Consider the following 5,694-nt stretch of genomic DNA (forward strand, 5'->3'; position numbering starts at 1 on the left):
CTCACTTTTGTAAAGAAATGAGGGCGCTATTACCCCAACAGTTTTTATTTTGCGTAAGCGTTGAGGGCGCTGTTCATAGAAATCGTCAAAATAACTATTTTCAAACACGCGAGGGCGCTGTTTAAACAAAATCGTAAAAATATGTTTTAACCAAGTGAGGGCGCTGTTTAAAAAACTGATAACAGTACTGTTTAAACAAGTGAAGGCGCTATTACAAAAAAGAGTCGTATGCATCAGCAGATAAGAACTTTCGGTATCGCATTCAGCGGGTATACCCAACAAATTCAACTGTTTTCCTCAATCTGTCTAAGATATTATGATTAGTTTGTTTTTCAAAGCATCAAAGTAGTTATTTAATTTAAGAGTATCTCTCTTAGAAATACTATTTGTTTGGGTTAAAAACAGAGACTGGAGAAAAATAGTGTTAAATTTGATCTGTATAGAGTTTGAACACAAATTCACGTACCCGACCAATAATTATTTCTACCTCCACTCTCTGCCACTCGGTAAGATCCATACCGCTTGCAATGAACATGTTCTTTCGAATACTGGCTATAATGTGAATGAGTCCTCATTTTGCCAATAAATTGATTTTGTTTATAAGAACAATAATAAGGTTGCCCCAGGTTGGACTTTTGCAATTAGCAAACTGGCAATCTATCTTTAGCACTCGCAAGTACGACACCCGCTTATAAAAAGACAACAAGCTGTTTTATTTTCCATAAACAAGAACGAGATAGAAGTAGACCCGAAATAATTGTCTGTAGGGGACAGTCGACACTAAATTGGTTACTTTTTTATGTATCAAGATTATTGTAATTACCATTGAAAGACTAAAGAAAACACAGAAATCGCAACAGCGAGGAGTTAAATGTGATGCTCTGATGAAAAATACACAGCTCTTTTTTGGTAATGGTGCTCTCACTTGTTTAGAGTTAGAGGAAGTTTAGGCCGTGTCCGAATTGGCGACTTCGGCTACAGCTACGGCTAGGGCGCACGCGTCTGCTATTCTTCAACACTGACAGACGCGCTGATCTAGCCGTAGCTGTAGCCGAAGTCGCCAATTCGGACACGGCCTTAGTTTCAAACATTTTTTACTATAGCGCCCTCAACGTTTAAACATTTCAGACGATTTGTTTGTAATAGCGCCCTCATTCTTATTAAACAAATTGTGGGTTTATTTGCACTCAGAAATTTTATTACGATCTTGCCTTTAGAATCAAAGTCAGGCCTGGGCCGGCGATTTTTCTTGCGCTGCTAAGCACCTAAAAGTTAAGTCTTAAAGTTATGTTTTCCAGAATAAGGTTTTCAGCCAAAATACCTTGTTTAAAGGCAGTGGACACTATTGGTAATTACTCAAAATAAGTATCAGCATAAAACCTTACTTGGTGACGAGTAATGGGGAGAGGTTGATAGTATAAAACATTGTGAGAAACGGCTCCCTCTGAAGTGACATAGTTTTCGAGAAAGGAGTAATTTTCCACGAATTTGATTTCGAGACCTCAAGTTTAGAATTTGAGGTTTCGAAATCAACCATCTAAACGCACACAACTTCGTGTGACAAGGATGTTTTTTCTGTCATTATTATCTCGCAACTTCGACGACCAATTGAGCTCAAATTTTCACAGGTTTGTTATTTTATGCATATGTTGAGATACACCAAGTGAGGAGACTGGTCTTTGATAATTACCAAAAGTGTCCATTGTCTTTAATGTAATTGTCGATATTTTTCATGGAAGTATGGAAATAAATGTGCATTTGAATTTAATTTAATTGAAAAAACAAGTACGTACTATCCTGATTGTGTTTGAGTGTTGCTGTTGTTGTTGTTGTTGGTGTTGTTGTTGTTGTTGTTGTTGTTGTTGTTGTTGTTGTTGTTGTTGTTGTTTGTTGTTGTTGTTTGTTGTTGTTGTTGTTGTTGTTGTTGTTGTTGTTGTTGTTGTTGTTGTTGTTGTTGTTGTTGTTGTTGTTGTTGTTGTTGTTGTTTTTCCTTAGCAGGAAATTTAAAGCAACCCCCTGTTAAATTGGACCACTGTAGTGGAGTGGTTCTGAATCAGGGTGCGATGAATTTCGCCTCGAAAGATTCACCAGAGAAAAGCTTTGCCTAAATCTATTTAATAAACTTCGTGATTCTTTGATTTTCAATACTTGATGGCAAACCCACGTACGCTTTTATAAATTTTTGAAACACGTGTGTGGGCGACAGAAACTGTGTCACTATTTAATGTATTTCTGAATTGAAATAGGTCGCTTTTATAATGTGATATAAAAAAATACTCTCAAAGTGGTTTCGCGTAACTCCTTTCTGGCGGAATTAATTGATTTAACCTCGTTTGCGAGTCGGTGAAAGCAACACCTATAAATAATCAAAGTTAATGGTATGTCACTGGTGGCATTACACATGTACTGGGTATAATGCCTTCTGATGTCTATTGAATAAAAACATGTGGTGTATTGTCAATGTTTCGTCCAGTGTGATCAGAGGCATGGTATTATAAAAGAATGATGATGAATGTTCTCAATAAAAGTCTTAATTTATTCGAAATGCCATCGTAAAAAGCACATTTTTTTTGCAGAAATATGACACCCATCAGTTTGGGTCTGAGGTTGTCAAAGAATGTTTCAATATTGTTCATTATTTGTTGTTTCGGTGAACTGTTTGATTGCAAAAGGGAAACACAGGAAAACCACCAAAGAAAACAGCACAATAACTGGTGCATTTTAAACCACTCTCTACCGAATAACGTAAGTTTAATTCTCCATAGACATTACATTGACAACCAACGCTAATATTAACATAGCGAAATAACATCAATTATTTCAATGTGACTTGAAGTCTTAAAAGCTTGTCTTCCCATCTATTTGATGAGAGCAAATAAACTCAGTATTGAATTTTGACCGAAGTGCCTTGTTTTAGCATTGGTGATCACAAAATAAGAGTGATGTGTATGCTTCATTGTATCCAATTTCTAATAGTAGCCTTGGTGTGGGTCTGTACACAAACAACTGTCTTGTATGGTTGTAAAATAATATAGTATTAAAAGAGAGCGGAATACAAAATGAGCGATAGACAGAACAACTTGACATTAGTTTGTTATTTACTCCCCCCCCCCCACAATTTGTTAACTCTGACTGTAAAGTTAACGACAGTAAGAAATTTCCTAAACCTTTGACTGGTTTCAGAGGACAGTTTTCCGAAGTATTGGGACTGGCACAATTTTTTTGAAACTAACCTTTGTAAATCAGAATCTAGCAGTAATGCACTTCAAATTGTGTAATCGAGGCATGTAATTTTATTGGTCCTTGGAATACATCAGTAACTTTTTTTTAATGAAATACAATGGTTGGCCGTGGCCCATTTTCATAGAGCTGCCTACGCACAAAAAGTGGCTACAAACAACAAAATTTTGCTTACCAGAATTACCAGCCAAACTACCATGTCGCATGCACAATTTGTGATTGCACTCCCCTGCTTAGCTTAGCAGAAAGTTGTTAAGCTTAACTTGCTGCATAAGCAGTTATACAAGATTTGGCCCTGGTATAGGCTTTGACAGACTTGGTCCAAGATTTTGCAAATTTTTCCGAAGATACAAATTCGAAAATCAGATAGGCTAACATGTCATACTGGGCCAAAGAAATAACAACAAATTTGAAAAAATAAACAATTTCCCGGAATATCAAACTTGTTTGTTTGTTTGTGTAATATTTTTGCCCTGGTCAGTATGTTTTAGTCTTCTTTTATTTTAGTGGAAATAATATATTAATACCTACATAATAATATAAAAAGGAATATTTCTACGTGATTTATATCTTTTAAATGAGTCCATCACACACCTCTTTCATTCCTCCCCAAGATTCAAATAAACTGACAACCTGCCACAATATTAACCCGCAGCACATCATTGACATAATTGTTGTTTTTACTCCTAAGGAAACATACATCAACTCAGAGCAAATGGCACGACGAAAATACCGCATTGCAGACAGCCCCATAGGAAAATAACCGATTCCTAGGGAAGGCAGAAGAAGAATCAAAATTTCCCACTGTCTATAACATCACGACGTCGGATCGTTATTGAATTAAACATTTTAATTTTGACCCTGGCAGCTGATGGAAAGAGATGGTATATGTTTGTGTAGATGCTACGTAGGATTGCCCGCTCCAGAAGAGAGATGATTTTCAGGAAAAGGAAAGAAAGGAAAGATCAAAAAAGAGAGCGCCGTTTTATCAACTTATTGTCCAATTAAGAATTAATTTCCCTTTTGTTCCTTTTACAAGGCCGTTTTAGAACAGTGTGTATTTTCGAAAATCAGGGTTCTGGCTTTGGGCTTCGTGCCGTCTGATTAAAGTCCCGTAACAAACAAACCTTACGTTTTCAAAACAACGAGCAGAGCCTGATAAGCTAAACCCGTGCTTTCGAAAGGGTTGATTTCATCAACCTGTATACGCAAAGGGGATGACAGTGTTAAGATTTAAAAGAGCCAGACTATAATCACTCACCATCTCAGAATTCATTCGCCTTTATTATGAAAAGTTTGAATCATTCGTGTTTGTTTGTTTGTTTGTTTGTTTATGATTTGATGGTTTGTTTACTTGCTTGTGTGTTTTTTTTTTTTTTTTTTTTTGGCTTGGTTGTTTAATTGATGGTTTTTTTCCTTAGTTTTCTTTTTTAAACCAAGTAGGCCATGGGGAATGCTCCTTCTTAACTTTTGTTTCGATACTTTCGCAGATTTATGATTATAATGCCTGTTTAGGGGGGGGGGGGGGTTGATGTTCAATAGATTTTCTAGGTCCTCTCAATTCCAAATACTTGATTCATCCTGACCTACAAGTTGTAGCAAACCAACCCCTTTCGCCCACGTCCGCGCCAGACATTAAACCCTAAACAATTCCTCTGCTCTCCACTCGAGAAATGTGGACAGAAAATTCAATCAAGGTTGTACAGTAACAATGTTCCGGTCTTACCCGGGTCCGTGTCATTATCCATACCTTATTCCAACTCACGGCTGCTCCGATCTTGCGAGCCAAAAAATAAAATGCATCACTCAAAATAAATAATAAAGACCTAGAACCAGCGCGTTGATTTCTAATACTGACTTGAACTTGTGTTGTTGTCAGTTTCACACATGCAGTGACCAAGGCATGTTCAATTTTGCATCACTCACAAACCTGCGCAACGTTGTCAATTACTTTCTGGGCACAGCACACTCGCTTTGATAAGCGACCGAAGGGAAGGGAGCACTACTGAGCGCCTGTATGTCAACCTCCAACCTTCATTGATTTTTCCTTCTTTCTGCTATTAATCATATCATCGCACCCGTCATATTTAGTTTATCTTTATGGATGTCTCCGCTTCAGATGACATCTCGATTTTGAAACGTTTTGATCTTGACTTGTGACGCCTCAACGCGTTGTCTACGAGAGAAGACGAGGTTTTTTTGGAGGCTACCAACAAAATTGTTTTAATGGGCTGGAAATCTGGCGTTGGGAAAAGGACTTCCTAAACCCCTCTGTTCATTAAATCTGATCTGTTGCTCCCTGTATTTACGTTTTAGTCTCTTAGGAATGGTCTTCACGTCTTGGTAAACTGCGATAAAATAGTCTGACATATGGTTTTGTTATAGAAATCTGCTCTCATTGACTATATACGTGACAGTTGAAGGGAAATTCAACGAAGCATCCAAAACGCCAAG

This window comes from Asterias amurensis, chromosome 20 (assembly GCF_032118995.1).
Source record: "Asterias amurensis chromosome 20, ASM3211899v1".
NCBI lineage: Eukaryota > Metazoa > Echinodermata > Asteroidea > Forcipulatida > Asteriidae > Asterias > Asterias amurensis.